The following is a 6,931-nucleotide window of genomic DNA, read 5'->3' on the forward strand; positions in this document are numbered from 1 at the left end:
TTTAAATGTTGTTGATAATATGATAAGAATATTTAATTTGTTATGATATATACTGCATGCCATGTCCACTGTGTGTCTAGAGCTGCACAGGAGCTATATAAATACATTACATTATTATTCTTATTATTATTATTATTATTATTATTATTATTATTATTATTATTATTATTATTATTATTATTATTATTATTATTATTATTATTATTATTATTATTATTATTATTATTATTATTATTATTATATAATTATATTATTATTATTATTATTATTATTATTATTATTATTATTATCATTATCATTATAATCCCAGCTTAAGTCACAATGTAGAGAGAGACGTCCCCATAGAAAATTAACCCTGTATCCTAAAATCTCCATTGACGGCAGGCAAACGACCTAGGGGGGGGGGAGGATTATTGTAAAACCAACCTAAAACTTGATTTAATAATCCGCTAATCCAATAGAGAGCCAACTATTAAGCACTGGAACACTGCTTTGAATGCCAGCCCATCTACAATATAAGAACTCATTAACATCCAAACAATCCCTTTGTGAAAGATGTGCTGACTAGAGCAAATTTGTAGTTATCTCCATTGACGCCAGAGAGTAAAAATATCCATAACTTAATACCAAGTCTTCTGGCACTTTATAAAGTAAACAAAAAGTATGCCCCCCATTTTAAAATAAACAAAAAAGAATAGACACCATAGGCCAAATACTGCACTGTACGTTCGACAAAAATACATTCAGCTCATCAGGTGTAAACATAATAATATGTAAAGCTTTCAAATGTGTTAATTCAAACACTTGCACTTTGAACATATTCACGGTTCTTGGTTACCCCGCCATTACGTGGCCCGTACCAAAAGATTAAAATCATTTGCAATTTCAAATTAGAGACATTAATAATGCTGAAATTAAGAATTATCACAAATGCATGGCCACAGTGTTGATAGGGGCCCAGAAACGGAGAGTATCCCCCTAAAACTATTGGATAATAAAACCAAGATGCAATGTATAAAGTGAATTGTTAAATAATAACTTGAGAGAGAGAGAGAGAGAGAGAGAGAGAGAGAGAGAGAGAGAGAGAGAGTGATGGCCAACAGAGACAGTATTTCAATTATTTTTTTAAATCACAATGTATTTTTTCCAGTCTGAATGGATTTACTTATGAAAATCATATCCCTTTCCAAAGTAAAAAACAACGATAAGTGTTGAATTGTAAGCTTCAATATTTTAAACGAAGACATACTGTGGATGTTTCGGGTTTCCCCTTTATCAACAAGACACGATGAATGAAATACTAAGGACGAATGAGATATGTGTGAATCCACACATATCTCATTCGTCCTTAGTGTTTTATTCATCGTGTTTTGTTGATAAAGGGGAATCCCGAAACGTCCACATTTTCTGTTCTAGTCTAATAAATTGAAGCTTACAATTCCACAATTATCGTTATTTTTTCCTTCGAGCTTCAAGCAGTAACATTTTCATTTTTTCAAAGTATCACAGTAAAACCAATGGGACGCAGATGTATGATGAGAAAATAGGTTCGTTGCTTTTTAGAGGGGACGGACGTGTTTAAGACGTACCACTGCAGATAATTGGCAATATTAAAATTTTTAAAAATTTAAAAACCAAATGAAAAATGTAGTCTTGCCCGTCATACTCAAAACCAAAATATCCTGCAAATTGTAGAAGTTAACTGTAGAACTAACTGTAGAAGTGAAGAACACCACTAATGGGAATTATTCACGAAAGCAACTCAACAACTAAAATATTCACCTGTATGAGTGCAAAAAAATATAAACCACATGCCTCTTACCTTTCGATGTGAAAACATGGTATGTGTTTGAAGTAACAACCACAATAAAAAATGCAAAGGTGATTATTCTATCGTTGTCCATTGATTGATCTGTTACATCTCAAGGCCCATCTCGATAATGCCTCATCAGACATTCACATTTTATGTCCTTGAAATTGTGTGGGGAGTTGTCTCGTAAACCATGAAATTCTACTCCATTCCTCCCTCCTCACAGACAAACTCATACACCCCCCCCCCACACACACACACAAACGAACACACTAATCAGATGTGACAAAGTCTGGGAAATGTGCAATTCAACTGTTTTGAAATTTCTTCTTAACCATTCGATCTCCAAAGCAACCTTTTTCATAATGAGTTGTTCAAGTATAATAATATATACAACTGATATAACATTCCTTGCTCTTTGACCAAGTCATGAATGTTGAGATTTTGGTCACAAAAAATTGACAATACACTTTGCACCCCCTCGCTTCCCAAAACCAATTTTTTGAAAAGATATGTACAATATAGAAATAAAAATACAAAACAAAATAAATAAATCCTATTCTGGTTACTGGTGAGATGTACCATTAGCTGGAGAAAATATCTTTATCTGGAAATATTTCCCACTCGGACACCGATTCACAACAATACCGGACACAAAATTGTACGTATGGTTAAATTTTGATTGGGTGAAGTCACTTAGAGCTTAGTTGTAATATTATGTTCTCACCTTTACAGAGTAAATTCAAACCGTACTGGCATTCTCCAAGTACGGTTAAAGGGTTGACGTTGTTCAAACGCTATTGGTCAAAGGGTCATCTTCTTGCCTGTATAAAAATAGGACCAAAAATTGTCATTTTTACAAGTAAATCAACTTTAGCCATGTACTGATTTACACCTCACCTGTGTCGAGGGGAGCCACTAGTAAAGTGTTGGTAAAGTGTCTTACAAATGTCGAAACGCCGGGATCATATATATTAATTTCCCGATAGACTAGTATCCTATCCAAAGGATAGCAAGCAATTTGTTATTTTCCGTTTCACGCTATAGAAATCGGGATAAACTACTGCTTTATGGGCCTGATAGCTCTGATGGACTACATATTTTTGAATTTTTAAAATTTTATTTTAGGATGATATCAATCCGGCCACTGACGACACTTAACATCGCTTGACTTTGTTACACCGCAAATATCGATCGATTAACAAATAAAAAGCCCCCCTCAACGGATCTTTAAAGTGTCAGGGGTTGATGCCTTTTGAAGAGTTACGAGTTGTCATTTCAAACAAATGTAAATGTTGCTGCTCGAAGCTCGAAGAAATAATTAAATAACATTATGAAAGTGAATAAAAGCTTCAATTTAATAGGCGAACAAAAGATAAAAATGGACGTTTCGGGTTTCCCCTTTATCAACAAAACAGGATGAATGAAACACTGCAGACAATTATCTCATTCGTCTGCAGTGTTGCAAACATCCTGTTTTGTTGATAAAGGGGAAACCCGAAACGTCCATTTTATCTGTTTTCGTATATTAAATTCATGCTTACATTCAATTTCACATTGTTATTCATTTAAAACAAAGTAGTCCTTCAGAGCCATTAGGGTAATGGAGTCGGAGTTTGTCCCGATTTCTATAGGGTTAAACGGACAATGGCAATTGCTTGCTACCCCCCTGATAATTCGCTATTCTACCGCAAAGTACTTACCGCTAGATCTAACAGAGACAGCTTTTGTTTTGTTTTTGTTTGTTTGTTTTGTTGTTGGTGTTGTTGTTGTAGGAGTATGGTTAAAAATCGTGAGCTTTTATATAGCGCAATATCCACTAAACGTGCTCAAAGCGCTGTACAAAGGGCCATCGGCCAACAGCAACATTTAATATGTAGGACGAGACATGACGCCTGTTAGGGGATATTACACTTTTTCTGACAGATACAACGCTATAAACGGTCAGGTACTCATTTTACACCAGACTACGGTGAGAAAATGTGATTAAAGAGTCTTTTCCAAGAACACATCAATGCGCTCCTCAGAGCGGGTCCCGAAGCCAAGACTTTCTGATCCGAAGGCGAACGTCATACCACAAGAGCACATAGCCTCACATATCATTTCTCTGAATTTTCTTTCCATTTTGTGTTTTAAATAAATTGAAGGCTTGATTGATGCTGGTAGTTAAGACAAAAAGATAAAGTAAATATATATTTTAAAGATGGCGCAATTTCATGGAGTCACTATTCTGAAATGCAGTTTGCAATAATTCATTCATCTCTGGTGGAATCATATAAAATCAAATTTCAAAAAGTGCAAGTCGACTGCTAGGCGGCATTTTGTCCAAGCACTCATATAATTTCCGAGTCCGATTGGCCACCACGTGTGAAGTGATTTACACAAGGACACTAAGCCTGAGCGAGATATTTGTCTCCCATCTAGTCAATAATCACGCGCAACATGGCTTGATTTTTGTTACAAGACAAGATAAATGACTATGGCCTACCGGCGTCTTCTTGGGTTTAGGGTGATAAAGAACAATGTGAAATTGAATGCAAGCTATTAATATCTGCAAATTTTGGGAGGCCTTCCGAAAGCTCCTACATCCCCAGTATTCTTTTTTATATCATGTTCTAGTAGAGGGCTTGGGAGGGGGGCAATTTTTTTGTAAAGTCTCCCCCCCCCCCGCCCCTCCCAAACCCCCTACTAGAACATTATAAAAAAGCCCCCCCCCCCCCCCAGACCTCCTACTAGAACATTATTTTTTTATAAAGAATACTGGGGATGTAGGAGGTTTCGGAAGGCCTCCCCAAATTTCAGTGTGCACTTTAAGGTCATCCGACTTATGTGAGCCTCAAGTATTGGGATTTGATATAATTCTTGACTAGATATTGAATAGATATTGATATTGTTTTGCATTTTTGATTTGCCTGGCAGAATTAAAATAATATAATATATTTAAATGCCATTTTTAACGTTACCCAAGGCATTGAAGAAAAAAGGTCTTAGAATTTTCCCCATGATGAAATTTTTGACGTTGATGTCGTGTTTAATTTTAATCAAATGCCAGTCATCTCTCTAACTCTACCGTTTAGTTTTAGCCCTGACAGTATCAAAATTAAATACAATCATAACATAGATAACAAAAAATGGAAAGTGAATCAAATGAAAAAAAGAGAAAAATATATTAATTAATTAACTTGCTTACATTTCTAAATAATTCATCAAAAGATTTTCCAACTTTATAACCATTAGTGGTTTAAAGTTTACATTATACTGGTCAAGAGTTGAATTTTCGCGGTCACAAAATGGCTGACTTCGCTTGTTATTGAACACGAAGCATGCGTGCCGATTTGCACACGTTTCGTAAATTCCCGCCACTTTTGCACCCTGTGAATCTGTGAATGTGTCGAGCTGATATTTTGATTATTTTCAAAAGGGGGGAGGAGGGGGAGTAGAATAAGTCTCACCAAACTTATTATTATTATTATCAGCATCATCATCATCATCATCATCATCATCATCATCATCATCATCATCATCATCAACACATCTTCTTCTTCTTCTTCTTCTTCTTCTTCTCCTCTCTTCTTCTTCTTCTCTCTTCTTCTTTTCTTCTTCCTTCTTCTTCTTCTTCTTCCTCCCCTTTCCCCCTTCTCTCTCTCTCTCTTCTTCTTCTCTTCTTCTTCTTCTTCTTCTTCTTCTTCTTCTTCTTCTTTCTTCTTCTTCTTCTTCTTCTTCTTCTTCTTGATTCTCTTCGTTCTTGCCTTCAATCTTTGCTGATAGCCCCACTCTCTTCTCTCTCTCTTCTTCTTCTCTCTCTTCTTCTTCTCTCTTCTTCTTCTTCTTCTCCAAACCACACATAAGACTCTTTATTTCTTTTTTGTTTTTTTTTTTTGTTTTTCTTTTATCCTGTCTTCTTTCTTCTTCTTCTTCTTCTTCTTCTTCTTCTTCTTCTTCTTCTTCCTCTTCTTCTTCTCTTCTTCTTCTTCTCTCTTCTCTTCTTCTTCTTCTTCTTCTTCTTCTTCTTCTTCTTCTTCTTCTTCTTCTTCTTCTTCTTCTTCTTCTTCTTCTTCTTCTTCTTCTTCTTCTTGAATTCAGTCTTCGTTACTTGCACTACAAAATACTGGATGTGCGTGATAGACCCCCCCCCCCCACCTCTCTCTCTCTCTCTCTCTCTCTCTCTCTCTCTCTCTCTCTCTCTCTCTCTCTCTCTCTCTCTCTCTCTCTCTCTCCAAACACACACATAGAAAGGAGCTCCTTTAAATAAATCAATTTAAAAGATAGTTGTTTTTTTTGTTTTTGTTTTTTTTTATCCATGGCTTGAGACTGAGTTTGAGCTTGGACTTTTGGATAGTGAATTTTTTTTTATTGAGCTTTCATATAGCGGATATCCAGAAAACGTGCTCAACGCGCTTTACAAGGGGTCCCTGATCAACATCAACATTTAACATTTAGGACGGGACATGACGTCCGTTAGGCGATATTACACATTTTATTCGGATAGAAACAACACTGTTAACGGCCAGGTACTCATTTTACACCTGGGTACGGTGAGAGAATGTGAGTAAAGAGCCTTCTCCAAGGACTCAACTATGCGCCAAATCCAGGACCTTCCGATCTGAAAGCGAGTGTCATAGCACTAGACCACATAATCGCACAAAAAAAAGGAAAAAGAGTTTTAAAGAAATATCCATGGCTATAGATATATTCTCTGACAAAAGATATAAAAAACAACACGCTCTTTGTAAACTATTCATTCAATGTGTATCGTTTATTTGAAAAAGAATGCACACATTCTTTTTTTAATAAGAAGCGTCAACCTAGTGTGCAAAAACTTGTCTGTAATCATAACCAATTAAATGCCGTACTCTGGAAACAGTTGTCCTTCAGAGCCATTGAGCCCATGGAGCCGGAGTTTATCGCCGTCTTTATAGTGTGAAAAGGACAATAGCAATTGCTTGCTATCCTATGGATAGGACGCTAGTATATTGCATTGTAAAGTACTTACCGCAAAAATCTAACAGACTCAGCTACCCATTCACTGCTGGGTGGACAGGAGGGTTAGAGAAAATATTCGATTCCCCGGCTCGATCTTGGCCTGTGTATGAGCAGTGCTCTAATGAGCATCGGGACCTC

At 36.1% G+C, this 6,931-nt stretch overlaps 1 long non-coding RNA gene across 1 annotated transcript; it reads right to left on the reverse strand.

Annotated features, from left to right (window-relative positions):
• LOC144967472 (uncharacterized) lies at positions 1-5,111 on the reverse strand. The gene is made up of 3 exons (XR_013644395.1): positions 5,001-5,111; positions 2,538-2,634; positions 1-93 (listed from the first exon to the last, which is right to left on the reverse strand). It is a non-coding gene; the product is annotated as an uncharacterized LOC144967472 (long non-coding RNA).
• Positions 5,112-6,931: the final 1,820 nt, after the last annotated feature.

Source organism: Berghia stephanieae, chromosome 3 (genome assembly GCF_034508935.2).
Source record: "Berghia stephanieae isolate SIO BIC M18660-M18661 chromosome 3, UCSD_Bste_1.3, whole genome shotgun sequence".
In the NCBI taxonomy this organism is placed as follows: Eukaryota; Metazoa; Mollusca; class Gastropoda; order Nudibranchia; family Aeolidiidae; genus Berghia; species Berghia stephanieae.